General features: G+C 41.2%; 1 protein-coding gene across 2 annotated transcripts in view; it reads left to right on the forward strand.

Annotated features, from left to right (window-relative positions):
* The first annotated feature begins 13,949 nt into the window (after positions 1–13,949).
* The window catches only part of LOC100654079 (zinc finger protein OZF-like), a 111,978-nt gene continuing 99,346 nt past the window's right edge, over positions 13,950–26,581 (forward strand). For both annotated transcript variants that reach the window (XM_064280532.1, XM_064280533.1), the window contains exon 1: positions 13,950–16,992. The gene's annotated coding sequence lies outside the window, so the exon portion shown is untranslated. The remainder of the gene's footprint in view (positions 16,993–26,581) is intronic.

Consider the following 26,581-nt stretch of genomic DNA (forward strand, 5'->3'; position numbering starts at 1 on the left):
CCCAAAGCTAACTCTTCAGACAGGGATTGGATTGGACTATGGGATAGAAAATGATACTGGTGAAGAGTGAGCTTCTTGGATCAAGGAGACATAAGAGACTATGTGGGAATTTCCTGTCTGGAGGGGAGATGATGTTACCACAATTTCGCGAGTTAGAGCCGCCTGCTGCAAATAGCCAATTCTTGAGACAGGGATGAGGTGGGTAGCAAGAGCTTTGTTAGATATATCGGTATATGGAGACAGAGGGGAATGATCTCCTCCTAAAGTCGTCTGTCTCACCAGACTACTGATGGGTTCGGATTTTTAAGGGAAAAGGGGCCATAAGTTTTAGGGACTTGTGGAATGTGCGTTCTCTTTCTTCTGTTTGGTTTTGGTGGTCATATCTCAAACATGTTGATCTTTTCCTGCCATTATCCCATCAGCTCAGGGGGTAGCTGGCGCCATCCTTGTCTTATTTGACAGGCTTAGATCAATACCACTTGTTTTCCACAGTCTTAGAGGAAACATTGGTTAACACTTAACCATTTGGGGAGCTAACATCAGGATCTTACTTGGAGGCAGGGATGGGCTAGGGGAGGGAAGGGAGAGAAAGAAGAAAGAAGGAAAAAAAAATTGGCTCAGGTACTGTTCAAGATATGGCTGAGCAGCCTGTTTCAATGAGAGGGTAGAGAGGGTCAGGTGCTGTCCGAATTGAAATGAAAATAGAGAGTGGAGGGAAGGATTGTGTTGTCTCATTAGGGGGAGAGCAACTAGGAGTATATAGCAAGGTGTATATAATTTTTTGTATGAGACACTGACTTGATTTGTAAACTTTCACTTAAAGCACAATAAATTTTTTCTAAAAATATTTTAACAACAACATGAATAGAGAACCTACAGAATGAGAGAAATACTTGGGAATCATATATTTGGTAGGAGTTTAGTAGCCAGGAAATATAACATGTACAATGCAACGAATTTTTAAATGTTTGTACACTTATAAAACCACCTCTGAGATCCCCAGCTGATAATGCCACATTCCCAGCTGATACTGTCCTTGGGGGTAACCAGTGTTCTGTTAGTTGCAGAGACAGGTTTTTGCATGTTCTTGGTCTTCATATAATTGGAGTTATATTGCATGAAATTCGTGATGTCTGACTTCATCTACTGAACATATCAGATTTTATCTACGTTTTTACCTGCAACAGGTATTTGTTCTTGTTTGGTGTTATGTAGTATTGCATTGTATGAATATACTAATATTTAAAAAATTAGTCACCTGTTTTTAAGGTATGTATTAAAACCTTAACAAAAACAAGAATTATAACCTATTATATATATATACATTTATATTGCTGTTAGGTGCCATCCAGTCAGTTCCAACTCATAAGGACCCTATGTACAACAAAACGAAACATTGCCTGGTCCTGTGCCATCATCACGATTATTGTTATGCTTGAGCCCATTGCTGCCGTCAGTGTGTCAATCCATCTCATTGAGGGTCTTCCTCTTTTTTGATGACCCTCTGCTTTACCAAACATGATGTCCTTCTCCAAGGACTGATCCCTCCTGACAACACATCCAAAGCATATGAGATGTAGCATCCTGATCCAGCATGCTCATCCTTGCTTCTAAGGAGGATTCTGGTTGTGCTTCTTCCAAGACAGATTTGTTCATTCTTTTGGCAGTCCGTTGTATATTCAATATTCTTTGCCAACACCGCAATTCAAAGGCATCAATTCTTCTTTAGTCTTCCTTATTCATCCTCCAGCTTTCCCATGCTTATGAGGTGACTGAAAACACCATGGCTTGGGTCAGGTGCACCTTAGTCTTCAAGGTGACATCTTTGCTTTTCAACACTTTAAAGAGGTCTGTTGCAGCAGATTTGCCCAATGCAAAGTGTCTTTTGATTTAACTGCTACTTCCGTAGGTACTGAACATCAACCAATTCTTTTTGATATAGTGACCCTGTGTATTCCTTCCATCTCCTTTTTTTTTTTTTTGTCTTTCTTTTTTTTTTTTTTTTTATAATAACTTTTATTAAGCTTCAAGTGAACATTTACAAATCCAATCAGTCTGTCACATATAAGTTTACATACATCTCACTCCCTACTCCCACTTACTCTCCCCGTCTTGAGTCAGCCCTTTCAGTCTCTCCTTTCTTGACAATTTTGCCGGCTTCCCTCTCTCTCTATCCTCCCATCCCCCCTCCAGACAAGAGTTGCCAACACAATCTCAAGTGTCCACCTGATATAATTAGCTCACTCTTCATCAGCATCTCTCTCCCACCCGCTGACCAGTCCCTTTCATTTCTGATGAGTTGTCTTCGGGGATGGTTCCTGTCCTGTGTCAACTGAAGGTCTGGGGAGCATGGCCGCCGGGATTCCTCCAGTCTCAGTCAGACCATTAAGTTTGGTCTTCTTATGAGAATTTGGGGTCTGCATTCCACTGATCTCCTGCTCCCTCAGGGGTTCTCTGCTGAGCTCCCTGTCAGGGCAGTCATCAATTGTGGCCGGGCACCAACTAGTTCTTCTGGTCTCAGGATGATGTAAGTCTCTGGTTCATGCGGCCCTTTCTGTCTCTTGGGCTCTTAGTTGTCATGTGGGCTTGGTGTTCTTCATTTTTCTTTGCTCCAGGTGGGTTGAGACCAATTGCTGCATCTTAGATGGCTGCTTGTTAGCATTTAAGACCCCAGACGCCACATTTCAAAGTGGGATGCAGAATGATTTCATAATAGAATTATTTTGCCAATTGACTTAGAAGTCCCCGCAAACCATGCTCCCCAGACCCCCGCGCTTGCTCCGCTGACCTTTGAAGCATTCATTTTATCCCGGAAACTTCTTTGCTTTTGGTCCAGTCCAATTGAGCTGACCTTCCATGTATTGAGTGTTGTCTTTCCCTTCACCTAAAGCAGTTCTTATCTACTGATTAATCAATAAAAAAACCCTCTCCCACCCTCCCTCCCTCCCCCCCTCGTAACCACAAAAGTATGTGTTCTTCTCAGGTTTACTGTTTCTCAAGATCTTATAATAGTGGTCTTATACAATATTTGTCCTTTTGCCTCTGACTAATTTCGCTCAGCATAATGCCTTCCAGGTTCCTCCATGTTATGAAATGTTTCAGAGACTCGTCACTGTTCTTTATCGATGCGTAGTATTCCATTGTGTGAATATACCACAATTTTTTTAACCATTCATCCGTTGATGGACACCTTGGTTGCTTCCAACTTTTTGCTATTGTAAACAGAGCTGCAATAAACATGGGTGTGCATATATCTGTTTGTATGAAGGCTCTTGTATCTCTAGGGTATATTCCTAGGAGTGGGATTTCTGGGTTGTATGGTAGTTCTATTTCTAACTGTTTAAGATAACGCCAGATAGATTTCCAAAGTGGTTGTACCATTTTACATTCCCACCAGCAGTGTATGAGAGTTCCAATCTCTCCGCAGCCTCTCCAACATTTATTATTTTGTGTTTTTTGGATTAATGCCAGCCTTGCTGGTGTGAGATGGAATCTCATCGTGGTTTTAATTTGCATTTCTCTAATGGCTAATGATCGAGAGCATTTTCTCATGTATCTGTTGGCTGCCTGAATATCTTCTTTAGAGAAATGTGTGTTCATATCCTTTGCCCACTTCTTGATTGGGTTGTTTGTCTTTTTGTGGTTGAGTTTTGACAGAATCATGTAGATTTTAGAGATCAGGCGCTGGTCGGAGATGTCATAGCTGAAAATTCTTTCCCAATCTGTAGGTGGTCTTTTTACTCTTTTGGTGAAGTCTTTAGATGAGCATAGGTGTTTGATTTTTAGGAGCTCCCAGTTATCGGGTTTCTCTTCATCATTTTTGGTAATGTTTTGTATTCTGTTTATACCTTGTATTAGGGCTCCTAGGGTTGTCCCAATTTTTTCTTCCATGATCTTTATCGTTTTAGTCTTTATGTTTAGGTCTTTGATCCACTTGGAGTTAGTTTTTGTGCATGGTGTGAGGTATGGGTCCTGTTTCATTTTTTTGCAAATGGATATCCAGTTATGCCAGCACCATTTGTTAAAAAGGCTGTCTTTTCCCCAGTTAATTGACACAGGTCCTTTGTCAAATATCAGCTGCTCATACGTGGATGGATCTATGTCTGGGTTCTCAATTCTGTTCCATTGGTCTATGTGTCTGTTGTTGTACCAATACCAGGCTGTTTTGACTACTGTGGCTGTATAATAGGTTCTGAAGTCAGGTAAGGTGAGGCCTCCCACTTTCTTCTTCTTTTTCAGTAGTGCTTTGCTTATCCGGGGCTTCTTTCCCTTCCATATGAAATTGGTGATTTGTTTCTCTATCCCCTTAAAATATGACATTGGAATTTGGATCGGAAGTGCGTTAAATGTATAGATGGCTTTTGGTAGAATAGACATTTTTACTATGTTAAGTCTTCCTATCCATGAGCAAGGTATGTTTTTGCACTTAAGTATGTCCTTTTGAATTTCTTGTAGTAGAGCTTTGTAGTTTTCTTTGTATAGGTCTTTTACATCCTTGGTAAGATTTATTCCTAAGTATCTTATCTTCTTGGGGGCTACTGTGAATGGTATTGATTTGGTTATTTCCTCTTCGGTGTTCTTTTTGTTGATGTAGAGGAATCCAAGTGATTTTTGTATGTTTATTTTATAACCTGAGACTCTGCCAAACTCTTCTATTAGTTTCAGTAGTTTTCTGGAGGATTCCTTAGGGTTTTCTGTGTATATAATCATGTCATCTGCAAATAGTGATAACTTTACTTCTTCCTTGCCAATCCGGATACCTTTTATTTCTTTGTCTAGCCTGATTGCCCTGGCTAAGACTTCCAACACGATGTTGAATAAGAGTGGTGATAAAGGGCATCCTTGTCTGGTTCCCGTTCTCAAGGGAAATGCTTTCAGGTTCACTCCATTTAGAGTGATATTGGCTGTTGGCTTTGCATAGATGCCCTTTATTATGTTGAGGAATTTTCCTTCAATTCCTATTTTGGTAAGAGTTTTTATCATGAATGGGTGTTGGACTTTGTCAAATGCCTTTTCTGCATCAATTGATAAGATCATGTGGTTTTTGTCTTTTGTTTTATTTATGTGATGGATTACATTAATGGTTTTTCTGATATTAAACCAGCCTTGCATACCTGGTATAAATCCCACTTGATCAGGGTGAATTATTTTTTTGATGTGTCGTTGGAGTCTATTGGCTAGAATTTTGTTGAGGATTTTTGCATCAATGTTCATGAGGGATATAGGTCTATAATTTTCTTTTTTTGTAATGTCTTTACCTGGTTTTGGTATCAGGGAGATGGTGGCTTCATAGAATGAGATGGGTAGTATTCCGTCATTTTCTATGCTTTGGAATACCTTTAGTAGTAGTGGTGTTAACTCTTCTCTGAAAATTTGGTAGAACTCTGCAGTGAAGCCGTCCGGGCCAGGACTTTTTTTTGTTGGGAGTTTTTTGATTACCGTTTCAATCTCTTTTTTTGTTATGGGTCTATTTAGTTGTTCTACTTCTGAATGTGTTAGTTTAGGTAGGTAGTGTTTTTCCAGGAATTCATCCATTTCTTCTAGGTTTTCAAATTTGTTAGAGTACAATTTTTCATAATAATCTGATATGATTCTTTTAATTTCATTTGGTTCTGTTGTGATGTGGTCCTTCTCATTTCTTATTCGGGTTATTTGTTTCCTTTCCTGTATTTCTTTAGTCAGTCTAGCCAATGGTTTATCAATTTTGTTAATTTTTTCAAAGAACCAGCTTTTGGCTTTGTTAATTCTTTCAATTGTTTTTCTGTTCTCTAATTCATTTAGTTCAGCTCTAATTTTTATTATTTGTTTTCTTCTGGAGCCTGGTGGATTCTTTTGTTGCTCACTTTCTATTTGTTCAAGTTGTAGGGACAGTTCTCTGATTTTGGCTCTTTCTTCTTTTTGTATGTGTGCATTTATTGATATAAATTGGCCTCTGAGCACTGCTTTTGCTGTGTCCCAGAGGTTTTGATAGGAAGTATTTTCATTCTCGTTGCTTTCTATGAATTTCCTTATTCCCTCCTTGATGTCTTGTATAACCCAGTCTTTTTTCAGGAGGGTATTGTTCATTTTCCAAGTATTTGATTTCTTTTCCCTCGTTTTTCTGTTATTGATCTCTAGTTTTATTGCCTTGTGGTCTGAGAAGATGCTTTGTAATATTTCGATGTTTTGGACTCTGCAAAGGTTTGTTTTATGACCTAATATGTGGTCTATTCTAGAGAATGTTCCATGTGCGCTGGAAAAAAAAGTATATTTTGCAGCAGTTGGGTGGAGAGTTCTGTATAAGTCAATGAGGTCAAGTTGGTTGATTGTTGTAATTAGATCTTCCGTGTCTCTATTGAGCTTCTTACTGGATGTCCTGTCCTTCTCCGAAAGTGGTGTGTTGAAGTCTCCTACTATAATTGTGGAGGTATCTATCTCGCTTTTCAGTTCTGTTAAAATTTGATTTATGTATCTTGCAGCCCTGTCATTGGGTGCGTAAATATTTAATATGGTTATGTCTTCCTGATCAATTGTCCCTTTTATCATTATATAGTGTCCTTCTTTATCCTTTGTGGTGGATTTAAGTCTAAAGTCTATTTTGTCAGAAATTAATATTGCTACTCCTCTTCTTTTTTGCTTATTGTTTGCTTGATATACTTTTTTCCATCCTTTGAGTTTTAGTTTGTTTGTGTCTCTGAGTCTAAGGTGTGTCTCTTGTAGGCAGCATATAGATGGATCGTGTTTCTTTATCCAGTCTGTGACTCTCTGTCTCTTTATTGGTGCATTTAGTCCATTTACATTCAGGGTAATTATAGATAAATAAGTTTTTAGTGCTGTCATTTTGATGCCTTTTTATGTGTGTTGTTGACAATTTCATTTTTCCACACACTTTTTTGTGCTGAGGCGTTTTTCTTAGTAAATTGTGAGATCCTCATTTTCATAGTGTTTGACTTTATGTTAGTTGAGTCGTTACGTTTTTCTTGGTTTTTGTCTTGAGTTATAGAGTTGTTATGCCTTTTTGTGGTTACCTCATTATATACCCCTATTTTTCTAAGTAAAAACCTAACTTGTATTGTTCTATATCGCCTTGTATCACTCTCCATATGGCAGTTCAATGCCTCCTGTATTTAGTCCCTCTTTTTATTATTGTGATCTTTTACCTATTGACTTCCATAATTCCCTGTTATGTGTATTTTTTTTTTTTTAATTAATCTTAATTTGTTTGTTTTTGTGATTTCCCTATTTGAGTTGATATCAGGACGTTCTGTTTTGTGACCTTGTGTTGTGCTGATATCTGATATTATTGGTTCTGTGACCAAACAATATCCTTTAGTATTTCTTGTAGCTTTGGTTTGGTTTTTGCAAATTCTCTAAACTTGTGTTTGTCTGTAAATATCTTAATTTCGCCTTCATATTTCAGAGAGAGTTTTGCTGGATATATGATCCTTGGTTGGCAGTTTTTCTCCTTCAGTGTTCTGTATATGTCGTCCCATTCCCTTCTTGCCTGCATGGTTTCTGCTGAGTAGTCAGAACATATTCTTATTGATTCTCCCTTGAAGGAAACCTTTCTTTTCTCCCTGGCTGCTTTTAAAATTTTCTGTTTATCTTTGGTTTTGGTGAGTTTGATGATAATATGTCTTGGTGTTTTTCTTTTTGTATCAATCTTAAATGGGGTTCGATGAGCATCTTGGATAGATATCCTTTCGTCTTTCATGATGTCAGGGAAGTTTTCTGTCAGAAGTTCTTCAACTATTTTCTCTGTGTTTTCTGTCCCCCCTCCCTGTTCTGGGACTCCAATCACCCGCAGGTTATCCTTCTTGATAGAGTCCCACATAATTCTTAGGGTTTCTTCATTTTTTTTTAATTCTTTTATCTGATTTTTTTTCAGCTATGTTGGTGTTGATTCCCTGGTCCTCCAGATGTCCCAGTCTGCATTCTAATTGCTCGAGTCTGCTCCTCTGACTTCCTAGTGTGTTGTCTAATTCTGTTATTTTATTGTTAATCTTTTGGATTTCTACATGTTGTCTCTCTATGGATTCTTGCAACTTATTAATTTTTCCAGTATGTTCTTGAATAATCTTTTTGAGTTCTTCAACAGTTTTATCAGTGTGTTCCTTGGCTTTTTCTGCAGATATCCTAATTTCATTTGTGATATCATTAAGCATTCTGTAAATTAGTTTTTTATATTCTGTATCTGATAATTCCAAAATTGTATCTTCATTTGGGAAAGATTTTGATTCTTTTGTTTGGGGGGTTGGAGAAGCTGTCACGGTCTGCTTCTTTAAGTGGTTTGATATGGATTGTTGTCTCCGAGCCATCACTGGGAAACTAGTTTTTCCAGAAAATCCGCTAAAAAAAAAACTGCAGTCAGATCCCTATCAGAGTTCTCCCTCTGGCTCAGGCTATTCAGATGTTAATGAAGCCGCCTGGGGAGGGTGGGGGAGGGAACAGAGAGATAGGAGAGTAGCACCTCAGAATATAGCCAGAGTTGCTTGTCTTGCTTGGAATGACTGTTATATCTGAGATTCCCGCGGGCGCGTCGCCTATGTGTGCTGGCTGTGTGGAGATTGCCCCCAGGGGGTCTGGCCCGCTGGAGTCACGGTCAGATCCTCCGCTTCCAGCCCCACGCCCAGCGTCAAGGCTCCCCTACTGGGACGGTGCACTCTCAACTCCAAAATCAGTCGCTGCCTCCGGGGGACTTCTCGTCCCTCCAGCCGCGTGGCCGTGCCGCCCCCGTGAACCAGGTGGGCCCCCTCCCGGGGTTAGTTCAGATGGGTGGAGTAGCTCCCCGTGCTTGTGCCGCGACCAAGTGTCCCGGCTGGAACGCTGTTCTCCCCACTCCAATGCCAGTCGCTGCCTCCCGGGGACTTCTCCTACCGGCTGCGTCCCACGCCGCCCGCGCGACCCGGCTGGTCCCCTTCCCGGGGTTAGTTCAAGGGGTGGAGCAACTCTCCGTGTTTATGGCGTACCTGCGAGCAGTCCAAATCCCTGCGGGACGGTTCCCCGGCTCGGATGCTGCTCTTTCTGCTCCAAGATCAGTCACTGCCTCCCGGGGACTTCTCCTACCGGCTGCGTCCCACGCCGCCCGTGGAACCGGCTGGTCCCCCTCCCGGGGTTAGTTCGGGGGGGTGGAGCAGGTCTCTGTGCTTGTGCCGTACCTGACTGGTACGCTGGCTCCAGGCTCTGGAAACTATCGCTGCTTCCCCGTATTAGTTCGTTCTCCGTCTCTAAATCCGTGTTTGTTGTTCAGGGTTCGTAGATTGTTATGTATGTGATCGATTCACTTGTTTTTCCGTGTCTTTGTTGTCTTCCATCTCCTTTTGATGCTTCCTGGGTTGTTTAATATTTTCCCTGTAGAATCTTTCAGTATTATAACTCGAGGATTGAATTTTTTCTTCAGTTTTTTCAGCTTGAGAAATGCTGAGCGTGTTCTTCCCTTTTGCTTTTCTATCTCCAGGTCCTTGCACATGTCATTATAATACTTCATCTTGTCTAGTCATCCTTCAAAATCTTCTGTTCAGCTCTTTTACTTCCTTATTTTTTCCTTTTGCTTTAGCTATTTAGTGTTGAAGAGCAAGTTTCAGAGTCTCTTCTGACATCCATTTTGGTCTTTTCTTTCCTTAATGACCTCTTCCTCCCCTCATGTATGATATCCTTGATGTCATTCCACAACTCGTCTGGTCTTCAGTCACTAGTGTTCAATGTGTCAAATCGGTTCTTGAGATGGGCTCTAAATTCAGGTGGGATATACTCAAGGTCATACTTTGACTGTTGTGGACTTGTTCAAATTATCTTCAGTTTCAACTTGGACTTGCATATGAGCAACTGATAGTCTGTTCTGCAGTCGGCCCCTGCCCTTGTTCTAACTGATTATACCGAGCTTTTCCATCGTCTCTTTCCACAGATATAGTCAATTTGATTCCTGTGTATTCCATTTGGTGAGGTCCATGTGCATAGTTGCTGTTTATGTTGGTGAAGGGCATTCATAATGAAGAAGGCGTTGGTCTTGCAAAATTCTATCATGCAACTCTCCGGCATCGTTTCTATCACCTAGTTCCTATTTCACAACCACCAGTCCTTTGTTTCCAGCTTTCGCATTCCAATCACCAGTAATTATCAATGCATCCTGATGGCATGTTTGATCAATTTCAGACTGCAGAAGTTGGTAAAAACTTCAGTTTCTTCCTCTTTGACCTCAGTGGGTGGTGCATAAATTTGAATAATAGTCTTATTAACTGGTCTTCCTTGTAGGCATATGGATATTATCCTATCACTCACAGCATTGTACTTCAGGATAGACACTGAAATGTTCTTTTTGCTGATTAATATAATGCCATTCCTCTTCGATTTGTCATTCCTGGCATAGTAGACCATATGAGTGTCTGATTCACAATGGCCAACACCAGTCCATTTCAGCTCACTAATGCCTAGGATATTGTTTTTATGTTCCATTTCGCTTTTTATGATTTCCAGTTTTCCCAGATTCATACATTGTACATTCCATGTTCCGATTATTAATGGATGTTTGCAACTGTTTCTTCTTATTTTGATTCATGCCACATCAGCAAATGAAGGTCCCAAAAGCTTAACCCCATCCATATAATTATGGTTGACTCTACGTTGGGGAGGCAGCTCTTCCCCAGATGTCTTTTGAGTGCCTTCCAACCTGAGAAGCTCATCTTCCAGCATTATATCAGACAATATTCTGTTGCTGTTCATAAAGTTTTCACTGGCTAATTTTTTTCAGAAGTACACCACCAGGTCCATCTTCCGAGTCTGTCTTATCCTGGAAGCTCAGATGAAACCTGTCCACCATAGATGACCCTGCTGGTATTTGAATACCTGTGGTATAGCTTCTAGCATCACGGTAATACACAAGCCCCCACAGTACAACGAGCTGACAGATGTATGGCGAATCAGTCTTAGTATCTGCCTTAGCATCCATTAATTTATCCTAGTTGCCCTTTCACCAGTTTCTGACAACACCATTCCTATCTTGTCACATAGTCTCTCAAGACTTATAGTCCCTAACTAGCTCTCCCAGCATGCCCCATGCAGTTTCCTGTGAGAAAAACCTATTACTATCTTATAACCCATTTTCTCACCAGCTATAGTTCTCATTGCTCCTCCAGGCCATGCCTGCTATGGTGCTCGTGATGAAAACTTCTCACTTTGGAAAAACACAGAACAGAATTTCAGATTCTCCTGGAAACCAGACTTTCTGGAGCCACTGAGGCTGGATGAACCCCTGAAAGTATTGCTCTGAGAAAATCTTTAAACCTTGAACCAAAAATATCCTTTGAAGTCTCCTTTAAACCAAAGAATATGCTAGCTGAATCCTGGAATGTTTGCCTTGAGCGCTGTGCTCCTCTAAAAAACTATATGTGTTCAAATTGTGAGCACCAACTCAAAGGGTCAGAAAGTAAGCTTAAAAAAAAAAAAGCTTAGGAGGCAGTAAATTTAAGTTGGTGGCAGAGGAACAATTCAGAAAAGGAGGATGAGAATGGTTGCAGAGCTTGAAGAATGTAGTCAATATCACTGAATTATACATGTAAAAATTGTTAATTGGTGTATTTTTACTGTGTATATTTTCAACCATGATAATAAAAAAATTAATACTTCTCTCTTTTCACATACTATAGCACTAGAAACTTCTAAACTGACCATAAGTCCTCAGCATGTGCTAACCCCAATACCCGACCCTGCTTGCCATACATAAGCCCTCTCCTTCAGCTCCAGCTTGTTTCCTTGTCCCCTAGTGCAACATCCTGTGTGGCTCTGGATTGAGGTATGCTATAGTTTCCTCTCTTGGACCTGTAAATACAAAATTCTATTTGTTTTCTGGCCTTCCTGTGTGAGTCTCACTCTCTTGTGCTGCACCTGACAGATTATCCATGTCACCCACAGACTTCTCTTGGGTCAAAATTAAGAGATGCATTTTATGGCCCATGCAGTATTTAAAAAAAAATTAAACTTGAAAAGCTTTAGTTAGATCATCCTCTTTGAGGTATGTCGCAGGTGCCAACAATTCCTTCCATTTCACAAACTTAGGTGCTTTTCCTGTCCCGTATAGGGCTTTGCGCCTTTGTCCTGTCTCCCTGCTAAATGATATGCTCCATTACGGTAAGGATGATCCCTGTCTTCTACATGACGTTATGTCCTCCATCTCAGTATGTCTGGGACATATTAAGATGCTCCTGAAATCCTTGTCAAATAAAGAAAGGCAATGAATGAACTGTCCTTGTCACCATTATTGATAGCCTTTTTCTTCCTTTGATCTTATTTTTTTTTTTTAATTGTGCTTTAGGTGAAAGTTTACAGCTCAAGTTAACTTCTCATACAAAAGCTTATACACATATTTTTATGTGACCCTAGTTGCAATCCCTATAATGTGACAGCACAATCCCCCTTTCCAACCCAGGTTTACTGTGTCTGTTCAACCAGCTCCTATCCCTTTCTGCCTTCTCATCCCACCTCTGGACAGGAGCTGCCCATTTAGTCTTATGTATCTACTTGAACTAAGAAGGACACTCTTCACAAATATTATTTTCTGTTTTATAGTCCGGTCTAACCTTTGTCTGAAGAGTTGGCTTTGAGAATGGTTTTAGTTTCTAGGTTAACAGAGAGTCTAGGGTGATCTTATTCTTAATATTAGATACTATGGGGAGAAAATACAGGGAAGTACCTATTTGGTGAATATTTCAAAACAGCACAAGATTCTGAGCTTTAAAGCCAACTTTGACCTTCTTTTCTACAAATGGACTCATTAAAATGTAAAATCATATATTTATACTCTAGGACATTTTGAGAATATTCATCAGGCCACTCCATTTCTGTCCTCAGGGGAAGCACTGCATAGTCAGTGCCCTCAATTTCCCACCATTTTTTAATTGCAAAATTCACCATAATGGATGTTTCTAAGAACAGTCTGTCCTCACTGATGACAACACAAAAAAGAACCCAAATCACACTGCTGAAAATTCCTATCACATCATACGTGGTTCTTAGCACAAAAGAAGAGTGATAAATTTATGGAAATTATAAAAGATAAAGATATAGTACTGTAAGTTCTTGTGTTTTCTAGATTTTTTTTTTATGTTTATTATCCCAGTGGCACAACAGTTAAGTGTTTGACTGCTAACCGAACAGCTGACAGTTTAAATCTATCCGGCAGCTCCCAGGGCGAAAGACTGGTGATCTGCTTCCAAAAATATTGCAGCCTAGGAAAACCTATAGGACAGTTCTGCTCTGTCATATGGGGTCACTATGAGTCAAAAATCAACTCGATGGCACTTAACATTACTCAAAATGGAAGAGATCGAGGCTTTGGATTTATCATTTTGAGGTTAAGAAAACCACAAATTTTCTTCTAAAGCCCTGGGTCTTCTCCATTTTGACAAAGAGAATTGAGGATGAGTCACTCCTAAAAATTAAATTCCACGTTCTCCACTCTTATACCAAGACACAGAGAGAGGAACAGAGAGATCAGTTTAAACTCAAAATGTAATGTTCCAAATTGAAATGAAAAAATGGATCATAATAAATAGCATTTGAAACAGCCTTCACAAAGGTATTTTTCTGGCAATAGAACTGTTCTGTATGGTATTGGTGTTTACATTACTGTAAGCATTTGTCAAAACCACAAAATGTACGTCACAAAGAGTGGACTATGCTATACACAATTTTAAAAACAATCATCCAGGGTATCTGTGTATCCCAGCATGGGAAGCAAACTGTGATAAAAGTATCTAACTCTATTACATACGTATGGCATAACTTCCCTGTGGAAAAAAGGAGCTAACCTAAAGAACTTTGGAGACCATGCTTTTCTGGAAACCGTAAGGCTAAATACAAGATTAACTGCAAAGAAATACTTCTTTAGTTGGTACATTTATACTGTTTGGTAAATGTGAAATTACATGTGTACAAGGGTTTAACAAATACATAGACAAATTACACATAATAGGAACCAACCTCCTTACTGTCAGGCAAAGATCATTTAACTGGTAAGAGATGGGGAGGGGAGGATGAAAATTAGCAGAGATAAAGAAGTACATGGCGAAATAATAAGAGGGAAATTCAACAAGAAGACATAATAATCTTAAATGTGTTTACACCTAACAACAGAGCTTCAATATATATGAAGGAAAAATGAAACCTGAAATAGAAAAAAAAACCACAAGCATGTGGAAGTCAGCAAAGATATAGAAGAACTGAACAAACCATCAACCATCTTGACCTAATTACCATTTCTTGAAAACTCCACCCAACAACAGCAGAAGACATGTTGTTTGTAAGTGATCATTAACTACTCAATAAGAGACCATATGCTGGGTTATAATACAAACATTAACAACAAAATAAAATCAATGAACAAGAAACGTTGTGGTATATTCATCCATTGGAATAAAACACAGCAACAACAACAACAAAAACAAATTACTGATATATGCAACAACATAGATAAAATCTGACAGACATTATGTTGACTAGATGAAGTCAGACACGATACACTTCATACAGTATGATTTTGATTATACGAAGTCCAAGAACAGGCAAATCTCACCTCTAGCAATAATAGAACACTGGTTTCTCCGGGGGTGTATTTCAACTGGGAAAAGGGCGTGAGGGAATCTTCTTGTGTGCTGGAAAATTTCCATAACTTGATGTCCAAAACCAAACCCATTGCTGTCGAGTCAATTATTACTCATAGCGACAGTATAGGACAGAGTTAAACAGCCCCATAGAGTTTCCAAGGAGCGCCTGGTAGATTCGAGCTGCCAATCTTTTGGTTAGCAGTCTAGCACTTAACCACTATGCCACCGGGATTTCCAACTTGATGTCAGAGGAGGTTATATGAGTGTTTATCCTGATCTAAAAATTGATGGTGTTGTACACTTAAGATTAGTACACATTATGTACTTCACTATATGTGTGTGTACCTGAGAAAAAAAGTAAAAATTGTTTGTAATTGTCATTTTCAAAAGTACTTCACCTTTTACCTATTGCCCCTCGGTATCTTCCTGCCTCTCATCCTAGAAAATGCCTCTCTCAAGGGTCCTCAGCTCTTAGAGAGATCACATTGGGTTTGCAGAGTTGGTGACCTGCTCCTCGGGTAAGATACCGGATATGGAAGAGAAGACAAACCATGAAACAGAAGCCAAAGTAAACACATTTAACAATTCTGAAGATAAGCAAATATATATCAGGAGCAAACAAATTATTTCCCTAAAGGACATGTTAAAAATTTGTTTTCAAACGGCCAAGGATGCAAATACATCTTTCTCTGCTCCCCAAGGGTATTAGAAATCCTTGCTTACTGAAATCTGTCTTTAAGCTTCTATACGAATATTAGAAAACCTAGGCTCTTCTCTACGGAGGAAATAAAGACAGCAGTGCACAGACTCCTGTTGTTGTTATGTGCCGCCGCGTCGGTTCCGACTCATAGCGACCCTGTGCACAACAGAACAAAACACTGCCCAGGCCTGTGTCATCCCTACAATCGTTGTTATGCTTGAGCCCATTGTTGCAGCCACTATGTCAATCTACCTCATTGAGGTTCTTCCTCTTTTCCACTGACCCTGTACTTTACCAAACATGATGTCCTTCTCCGGGCACTGATCTGTCCTGACATGTCTAAAGTATGTAAGACGCTGTCTTGCCATCCTTGCTTCAAAGGAGCATTTGGGTTGTACTTCTTCCAAGACAAATTTATTCGTTCTTTTGGCAGTCCATGGTATATTCAATATTCTTCACCAACACCACAATTCAAAGGCCTCAATTCTTCTTTGGTTTTTCTTACTCATTGTGCACCTTTCACATGCAGATGAGGTGATTGAAAATAGCATGACTTGGGTCAGGCGCACCTTAGTCTTCAAGGTAACATCCTTGCTTTTCAACACTTTAAAGAGGTCCTTTGCAGCAGATTTGCCCAACGCAGTGCGTCTTTTGATTTCTCGAATGCTGCTTCCATAGGTGTTGATTGTGATCCAAGAAAAACAAAATCCTTGAGAACTTCAATCTCTTCTCTGTCGATCATGATGTTTCTTATTGGTCCAGTTGTGAGGATTTTTGTTTTCGTTATGTTGAGGTGTAATCCATACTGAATGCTGTGGTGTTTGATCTTCATTAGTAAGTGCTTCAAGTCCTCTTCACTTTCAGCAAGCAAGGTTGTGTCATCTGCATAATGCAGGTTGTTAATGGGTCTTCCTCCAGTCCTGATGCCGTTATTCTTCATAAAGTCCAGTTTCTCGGATTATGTGCTCAGCATACAGATTGAATAGGTACGGTGAAAGGATACAACCCTGACGCACACCTTTCCTGACTCTAAACCAATCAGTATCCCCTCTTTCTGTCAAAACAACTGCCTCTTGATCTATGTAAAGGTTCCTAATGAGCACAATTAAGTGATCTGGAATTCTCATTCTTCACAAAGTTATCCATGATTTCTTACAATCCACACACTCAAAGGCCTTTGTATAGTCAATAAAACACAGGTAAACATCCTTCTGGTATTCTCTGCTTTTAGCCAGGATCCATCTGACATTAGCAAGGATATCACTAGTTCGCGGCAAAGGCATTAAACCGCAGGGACACTAGGTGGAGCCCTCCGGGTAAGCGCACGGAGCCCCTCCCCTACGGCACCGGTAGCGCCAGAAACAGGAAGCGGAAGTGCTGGTCTAGGGGCCGGAAGTGTTTTGACGCGTGGCCCCTCAGTAGTGTGGGGTATGTTTTCTGTTTCTATATGTTCTGCCTGGTCCTGCAGCAGGTACAGCCCACGGGGCTGAGGGCTCTGCGCCTGCTCTTCTGCGCACTCCTGGCCTCTCTGCCCTCCCAGAGCTGCGGGACTTCTTGTAGCCGGGCTGTGCGGGGCCCTCCCGCAGCCGCCGCCGCCGCCGCTCTCCTGCCGCCTCCTTGGGTGTCCCGGCTCACCCGGGCGCAACTCCTTTCTGAACTGCCAGAGTCGGGAAGCCGGGTAGGCGAGTGGCGCTGTGTCTCTGGGTGGATTAACAGGTAAAATTTTGGGAATCCCGCTGAACAAAAGCGTGGTTTTCAGATCAGCAGCATCAGCTTCACCTGGATGTTTGTGAGAAATGCGGTGTCGGGAAGCTCAGGGTAGTTGGCCTGAGTCTAAATGCCCTGCTCTCACCCTGTCCAGTGCGCTGTTCAAAATGCTTCCGTTGGATCTACCAGGGAAGGTGTGGGGCTGCTGGGGCAAACCAGGCTCTGGGACCTGAGTGCCCTGGCCGGGGAGATACCAAACGGTAATAAGCAGTACTGAGTAAATTAAATATGAGGTGATTTTTCATCTACCACAGCCTCCACCAGACTGAGTCAGCACAGCTAGATGGTCCTCGGCTACCACCACTGCTCTGACAGAGATCTCAATAAAGGGTCCCAGACAGAGCTAGAGGAAAATGTAGAACAAAGTTCTAACCCACAAAAAAAGACCAGACTTGGTTGTAGGTATTTCAGGTAGACGAAGAATTTAGAAACATGAGTTGGAAATGAGTAGGTGAATTTAGGATCATAAAAACAAAAAAACCAATTGCCCTTAAGTTGATTCTGGTTGGTTGCGACCCTACAGCACGGTAGAACTGCCCCATAGGGTTCTGAAGGCTGTAAACTTACAGAAGCAGACTGCCACATCTCTCTCCAATATCTAGCCCAAACTCAGGAGGAAAATACAGGCACATTTCCTGCAATTTCTTTGGCTCTAAGGCATGCATTTTCGTAGTGATTATGTGAGAAACAATATGGCCAATCCTAGTTGTTCTGCAGGTAAAGTGTGATGTGGCTGATGAGGGATTTATGGAAATCACACACCCAGTGTTTGTCCAAGATCTTAAAGCTTGGCTAAGACAGGATCTGAGCCAGATTGGATGCTGGTGATTGAACCAGAACTTTTGCTACTAAAGACCATACTTAGTAGATTGGAGACTTCTTGGAACAAAAGCCATTCATATTCCCAATGTCAGGACAGTGAATATTAGGAATGAGGGCAAAATGGGAGGCATGTGTAATAAAGAGGAGCCCTGGTAGTGCGGTGCTGAAGTGCTCGGCTGCTAAATGAAAGGTCAGTGGTTCGAGCCCAAAACTAATCAAAATACTTGAGTAGATCCTAGAGGGCCAGCCACACTGTTGTTTTTGTTGTTGTTAGGTGCCGTGGAGCCAGTTCTGCTTGTAGCGACTGTATGTACAATAGAACGAAACACTGACTGGCCTGCACCATCCTCACAATGGTTGTTATGCTTGAGCCCATTGTTATAGCCACTGTACCAATCCATCTCTTTGAGGGTCTTCCTCTTTTTTGTTGACCTTCTAGTTTACCAAGTGTGGTGTCCTTCTCAAGGGTCTGATCACTCCTAATAAAAAAAAGATGCCCAAAATACATGAAATGTAGTCGCTCCATCTTTGCTTCTAAGGAGCGTTCTGGTTGTTATCCTTCCAAGATGGATTTGTTCATTCTTTTGGCGGTCTACACTACAGTGTTTCAAAAGTACCTCATTCTTTGTAATAATTATTTTACACAGAACTTCTCCTTAAATAAATGTGAAATGTGCAACTGTTAGTCATAATTTATAATTTCGAACATAAAGAAGTATCACTTAAATTGAGTAAATAATGTGTGGCATCTGTAATATGACTAGAGAATATGTTTCTTTTTAAACCAAATGTAATAATGTAGAATGAAGGTCATACGTGTGTATCAAATCTATTGAATGGAGGCGTGAAAAAGCCACATTATCGTACAGAGGAAAAAAATACATATAGACACTAAAGAGTCAAGCAGGGATTCCCTGGATGGCGCACATGTTAAGATTACTAGGTGAAAGGTTGTCAGTTCAGACCCACCCAGGTATGCCTTGGAAGACAAGCCTAGCGATCTGCTACCAAAAGGCCACAGCCTTGAAAACCCTATGAAGTTCTACTCTGCACACGTGTGGTCTCCATCAGTTGAAATCGACTTGAGGGCGGCTAACACCAAAGAGTCAAGGAGCAGCTGCATATGTCATTTCAAAAGTGTAAAGTGTCTAAATTTAGGTGTCGTGTTTGAGATATCATTGCTAACCCTAATGCCATTAACGTAATTTTTTTTGTACTATTTAGAGTTCTAATTCTCGAGTTTTTTTTTTTTTTTTTTAGTAGAAATGGTCGTTTTTTTGTTCATATTACAAGCAAGGTGATCAAGGTTCAATTACCTTCAAAAGTCCACTTGCACACTGCAGTTCCTAAAATGTGATTTTATTTCTCTAGGTTTGTACAGCGTAAGGTTGGCATGAAATTTTTGATGTCAAAATGTTCAAATACCCACTTTCTTCTGTATAGCCTCGTAGTACGTAAATTCTCCTCCTTTTAATTATGCACTGAGTCCAAGAAACTAAGTTATTTTATTTTTTAATGGTGTCATATGTTCATTTCATGCTAATCTTTCTTGTGTGTGTTTGGTAAAATATATATATCAAAACTTTTTCCTATTTTAGCCATATTTACATATACAATTAAGTAACATTAATTACTTTCACCATGTGCAGCCATCATTACTACCAGTTTCCAAGTATTTCCATCACCCTTGGCAGAAACTCAGTGCCCCTTAAGCATTAACTCCACTTCCTCCCTCCGTTCAGCCCCTGGTAACTAATAACAAACTTCGGTCTCTGTACACTTGGCTTTTCTAGCTATTTCATGTAAGTAGGATTGTACAGTATTTGTCCTTTTGTGTTTGACTCATTTCACTGAGCTTAGCGTTTTCAGGGTTTATGCATATTTTGGCATTTGTGGACACTTCAGTTCTTTTTATGACTGAGTCATATTTCTCTTTGTATGAATATACTACATTTTGTTTATCCATGCATCTGTTGATGAGACTTTGGGTTATTTCTACTTTTTGGCTATTTTGAATAGTATGCCAGTGAACGTTGGTATAAAAGTACCTTGTTGTAGTTATCTGTTGTTGAGTACCCTCGAATTGTTTCCGCCTTGTGGCAACCCTGTAGGACAGAGTAAAACTGCCCCATAGGGTTTCCAAGGAGTGGTTGGTGGATTTGAACTGCTGACCTTTTGGTTAGCAGCCGAGCTCTTAATCACTACGCTACTAAGACTCCTTTAGTTATCTAGTGCTGCTAACACAGAAATACCACAAGTGGGCGGCTTTAACAAACACATTTATTTTCTCACGGTTCAGGAGGCTAGAAGTTCGAATTCATTTTGCTGGCTCTAGGGGGAGGCTTTCTCTTTGCAGGCTCTGGCGGAAGGTCCTCGTCTCTTTGAAATTCTTCCCTTGGGTGATCTTTATGTGGCTTGGCATCCCCCTTCCCCCATCTCTGCTTTCTAGCTTACTTGTTTAATCTCTTTTGCATCTCAAAAGAGATTGGCTCAAGATACACCCTACACTAATCCTGCCTCATAAAAAAAAAAAAAAAAACACGTAACTAAAACAGCCCATTCCCAAATGGGATTATAATCACAGGCATAGAGGCTAGGATTTATAACATGTATTTTGGGCGTACACAATTCAATCCATAACATTCCATCCTTTGGCCCCCCAAAATTCATGTCCTTGTAGCATGTGAAACACATTCACCCCATTACATCATCTCAAAAGTCTTAAATCAATTACAAGATCAAAATCTCATCTTCTGAGTCATCTAAATCAAATATGGTTGAGACTTTAGGCGTATTGCATCTTCATCTGTGGAACTGTGAAATCTAGACTGCTAGTTATCAGTTTCCAAAATACAGTGGTGGAGCAGGCACAGCAAGGTAGACATTTCCATTAGAAATGGGAGAAATTGAAGGGAAAATAGGGATAATGGGCACCAAGCAAGTCTAAAACCCAACAGAAGAATTTACATTAGCTCCCAAGGCTTGAAAATAACCTTATTTTGTTTGGGACCATGTGGGCAATGTCCCTGTCCTCCAGATTCTGGGTGTTGGGTGTGCTCTCTGTGTCCGGGTGTAGGCCCCTCAGCCCTGGGATTCAGTTGCACCTTCGAGGCCCACTGGTGTGGCAACTCTACTCCCTTGACTTTGGGCAGTCCCATTCTGCTAGTCCATCTCAGTGGCAACCCCACCCCCTTGGCCCCAGTAAACCCCATTCTTCTGCCCTTTGAGCATGGCAGCCCTGCCCCCTCAGCTTTGGGCATCGGGCCCATCCTCCGGAACTGAGTGGGTGAAGATCTGACTCTTTTAAACCTAGGAGGCTGTGACTCCACCCTTTGAAACTGAAGCAGCCCTGCCTCCCGTGTACCTTCCAACAGGTCTGTTGATCTTTGGATTGCTCCAGGGATGGTCCTTTTCTTAGAGGACAACAGATGTAGCTCCTTTGGCCAGTCTCCTGCCTGTAGAATTCCAAGAGGCAGACAATGTTCTTTCCTTTTGTTCTTTTTCTCTGTCCCCTTGAGTCTTAGCTGATGGGCTTTCTGCTGTGGTAGTTGGCTAGATCCATCAGTCACTGACTTAATCTTTTTTATAAAAGATTGTGTAGCCACTTTCTTGGTGAAAATTCTAGGGTGCACATCCTTAGTTTGTACAACAGAATTTTCCAAATCTTTCAGTTCTGTTTAGTTTTGCACAATTTTTTCTTAAGTCCTTTGCTCTTTGTTCTTGCTTTTTTTTATAAGTGGAAAGGAGATACCATGCTGCCCCTTAAGATTTTGCTTAGCAGTCTCCTCAGCTAAATACGCAAGTTCATCACTTACCAGTTCTACCTTCCACCAAACGTTTGAACATAATTCAGACAAGTTCTTTGTCACTGCATGAAACGAATCACCATTCTTCCATTGACCAATCATGTATTCATCATTTTTTTTTTAATGCCTCAGCAGAAGCATGTTTAACGTCCACATTTTTAGCAACATTCTGGTGCTGGTACCATATGTCTTCTCTAAAACTGATAGAGACTTTCTGTATAGCTCTCCTCACTTCCTTCTGAGCCCTCACCAGAATTGCCTTTGATGTCCATAACTCTACCAACAGTCTCTTCAAGGCAATCTAGGCTTTTATTACTAGGTGTGTTAAAACTCTTCCAGCTTCTACACATTAACCAATTCTATTTCCTTGTTTTCAGTGTTTTAGCTTTGATTTATTTTTTGTTATTTCCCTATCTGGGTTGATATCTTGTTGCTCTGTCCTGTGTTCTAGTCTTGGATTGTTATCTGATGTTATTGATTTTCTCACTGGACACTTCCTTTAGTATTCTTGTAATTTTGATTTGCTTTTTGCAAATTCCCTAAAACTTCTGTTTATGTGGAAATGTCCTAATTTTGCCTTCATATTTGAGAGACAGTTTTGCTGGATATATAATTCTTGGCTGACAGTTTTTTTCCTTGAGTGTTTATATATTGCCTTCTTGCCTGAATGTTTCTGCTGAGTAGTCTGAGCTTAGTCTTATTGACTCTCCTTTGTAGGTGACTTTTGGTTTATCCCTAGCTGCTCTTAAAATTCTCTCTTTATTTTTGGTTTTGGCATGTTTGATTATAATATGTCTTGGTGACTTTCTTTTGGATCTACCTTGTGTGGGTTTTGATGAGCATCTTGATCAGGTACCTTCTCCTCTTTCATGATACCAAGGAAGTTTTCTGCTAACAGAAATTGAACAATCCTGTCTGTATTTTCTGTAGTTCCCCCGCCCCTGTTCTGGTACTCCAATCACTTGTAGGTTACTTCTCTTGATAGAATTTCTATTTTCTGTCTCTCTGTGGATTCTTGCAGCCTATTAAAGTTGTCATTATGCTCATTCTGTAATCTCCTTAAATTACTGTAATGCTATGTCTGTGTTCCTTGGCTCATTCTGTGTTTTCCCTGATCCTTTGAGGAGCTCTGTATGTTAAATCTTTTGTATTCTACCTCTGATAGTTCCAGGAAGTTCACTTCTTCTGGGAGATTTCTTGATTTTTTTGGTTTTGGGAGCTTGCTGAAGCCATTATGGTTTGTCTCTTTATGTGATTTGATATTGACTGTTGTTTCTGAGCCATCAATAAGTTATTGTATTTCTGTTTGCTTACTGTGTCCTAGCTTCTTGTTTTGTTTTGATATGCCCAAATAGGCTGCGCCAGTGAGCTAGTTTAATTATTGGTGCCTTTGAAGCTTGAACATCCTGTCATCAGGTGGTTAGAGCTGTTACTAGGTATATGAGACCCGGAGTACATTTACTTTTCTTGTATGGTTTCAGCTCAGGTGTCCAGGTAGTTGGTCACCAAGTGTGTGGTGCAAGCTCTCACCTACAGTATTAGACAAGCAGGGGTGATTCGTGTAGGCGCAGGTATCTGGCTGCAGTAGGGGGTGACGCACTGAGCAAGGTAGGGGACTGAGAGCCACCCCTGAGTGTATGTGAGGAAAGCGTGTCTCTGGTCCCTAGGGCGCCTAGGTGGATGGGTTTTGAAGCTGGACTGTGGGCACCCAATGCTGTTAGCTGTAAGGACTGGGAGACACCACTCATCCTTGGATCCCTGTCGAGGGCGGCTAGGTGGTGTGGGTGAAGCCGCCAGTCCTCAGACCTCTGATGTGGGTAGGTAAGGACCCTGTTTAATAGGCAGAGCAGTGTCAGATGTCACGAACTGCCTCTCCACCATGTAGCCAAAACAGTTGAAGTTAGACTTCAGGTATATACCCTGTTGTACTGTGCTAATGACGGTGTACGCTGTTGAAATGAGTCCACACAGGTCTGTGCCGGAGTGAAAAGCATTCAGATTCCGTGGGCTGCTTATGACTGTGCCAAGGCAAAAAGCAGTTTCTAACCTGAGTTCCCAGCTTGGGGGAGCTGGCAGATTTTTTTTTTCCACGTTTATTAATTTGTTCCTTCTCTAAGGCTGGGAGGATGGCTCAGGACGTGCAACAGGTCCTACTTCCAGCCCAGGGAAAGCGGGTATCATTGAAGCCAGCTCAGGTCCCAGTGTGGAGTGGGAAGGGGTCAGTTAAATGGGAGAGAGTTTTTTCCAAAGGGGTGTTTCTTTGGTCCGTGTGGTAGATTAAATATATGTAGTTCCCTTTTTGCCGAAAAGGCAGCTTTTCACTGATTCTGGTGGCGTGAGTGAACTCTCTGCAGCTTGGTTTCTCCTGATGTAGAAAACGTGTCCTGAACTGCACTGCACGCCTCTCTGTGCTTGCGCCAGCAGATCCAACCTGCAGGGTACCAGTTCCCCCTGGGTCAGATCTGGCAACTCCTTGCTGCTTCTGAACCATCTCTCCCTCCTCCTGCCGCTCAGTGTGATTCCTCAACTTTGCCTTTGATGTTCAGGACTCCTAGATTTTTATACATAATCGATTCACTTATTTATTTATTTTTTAAAAATCTTTTTTGTAAGAAGGACCACCAGAAGCATCTTACTACCCCCACCGTCTTGGCCCCACCTCTCTTTACCTAATTTAAATCTACTTCCACATTTTAGGTATTTGTTAGAGCGGCACCCCACTCTCTCTTCTCCTGTCTCTACCTCACCCTAAGAACTCCTCAAGGCTTATTCCAGAAAATATCCTGTTAGGGCATTAGCTGATTATTCCTTCCCCAAAGAATATTTGCGGTTCAATTGGGCTTTTGGGAAGAATGGAGAAACTTCACCCCTTAAGGAATGCATCTGTATGGTGAAATTGAGGCCCAGTGAAATGCTGGTGGAAGGATTGTTTTGGGTGGAATCAGGCTCCCTGGGTGCCCCATGTCATGAGGCACACTACATTTTTTAAAAACTTTGAATGGTGGGAAGATTTTTCTTGCCTTTCAGCCGTGGCATCAGGTATTTTCTTTGATTAGAGGAGAATTTTTTAAGTATAGGAATCTGACAATACTTATAATTCGGGTCTCACTTTAAAGTCACCTTTTCAGAGAGTACCCCTCCTGCCAGTTTTGTTGACCTTAGTCACGAAAATATAACCAAATAGAAATGAATGATACCTTCACTTTTACAAGCTCTATAACCTATGTGACAGGCTTCCAGCAAACAAAAAGCTGTGAAGCTCTGCGTTGTGGTGATGGCAGCTTTCACACCCTCTCTGATATATTGGTCGCCTACATTTCTGGTGAGTCCACTAGAGCTGTGGTCCCACTAGCGAGTTGTGGCTATTTCAAATACGATTAATTAAAAGAAAAAATTCAGATGGATTGATGCAGTGACCACAGCAATGAACTCAAGCATAAAAACAATTGTGAAGAAGGTGCAGGACTGGGCAGTGTTTTGTTCTGTTGTGCATAGGGTCTCTGTGAGTCAGAACTGAGTCGACAGCACCTAACAACAAAAACAACAAAAGAAAAAATTGAGTTCCTTCGTCGCAGTAGTCACATTTTAAGTGCTGAATAGCCACATGGGGCTAGTGACTACCATGTTGTACTATGCAGAAACAAAACATGTCTGTCTTCACAGAAAACTTCCCTAGATAGTGCTGCTCAAGAGTATGTACAACAGGTGACAATCTGTTTGTATCCTCAGTGATCAATGTCATAGGCTAGAAAGAACAAAAAAACAAAATGCAGAGTGTCTGCCCACAGATTTACTATCTGGTATGGAAGACAGTTTTAAATAATGAAAAACCAGGGACATTTCATACCTGTAATAAATGGACCTAAACCGAGAGTCAGGTTAGACTGCAAATTGTTTAAGTGAAGATTAGAAAAATTAGTTAGAATTAGCTATATACATGGTTGAGCAGGGCTGATAACGTGAGATGGATGAGGGTGGAAAAAGTATTTCAGTTGGGGAAAGTGAGCCTGTAAATCTCTGAGGGAGCAGAGAGCCCAGTATCATCCATTCCTTAATGAACGTCAGAGGCAATTGAAGCAGAGAAAACCAACTGTAGGTTGGGGGTAGCGTGAGCCAGATTGGAGGAGCCAGTGGCAGCAGGTTGTTTAGAACCATGCTGTCTGCACTGGGTTTTTAAAGGCCAGTGAATAGCCACTGAGAGGCATTCAGCAGAGATAGGCGAGAACGTATTTGTGATTTAAAACAGAAAACTCCAGTTATCTTGTGCTACAGATAGATTTTGGAAATGTCAACTGTGAATGAATGACATCAGGCGGGAGCTTGTTAGGAACAAAGTGAGGAAGAATGTGAGGAGGCCTAGACATGGAGATTGGTTGTGGCTCAGGAAAGTAGTGAATGATATAACTCAGATGTTGATGGTTCAGAGGGCATCTGTAAAAATGGCATGAGGGTAGCGTCCGACTTCCTCTAACACAAGGGGGAGTTAGGAGAATCAAGATCAACAGTCCAAGGCTGATACCTATGAGGCAGAGGTCAGACATGCCTACTCTCTTCGCCATCTTTACCAATTCTGACACCAACCGTGCCTCCCACGACACTGTCTACATCTCTGGTGGGTTCAGTAATTCATTGCAGTGGCCACACAGAACTGAGGTGCTGATAAGCGCCCAGAGGCACCCTACTCCACTAGCAAGCCCCTTACCCAAAGGCACTCAGTTTTCTCTGTGTGGGCCACAAATCCCACCACTCTGTCTCCTATTGTCATTTCTCTGCCCCCACTTCTTAATCTTCCTCTGTCTCCTGGTTCCAGGTGCTTCTCATCGCAGGGATCCCAGGTCCAAAGGACACGCTGCCCTCTCCTGGCTGTTTTTTCCTTGATAGTAGTGGGATCCTCTCTGTGCTCTGGAATT

The sequence above is a fragment of the Loxodonta africana genome, chromosome 3 (assembly GCF_030014295.1).
Source record: "Loxodonta africana isolate mLoxAfr1 chromosome 3, mLoxAfr1.hap2, whole genome shotgun sequence".
In the NCBI taxonomy this organism is placed as follows: domain Eukaryota; kingdom Metazoa; phylum Chordata; class Mammalia; order Proboscidea; family Elephantidae; genus Loxodonta; species Loxodonta africana.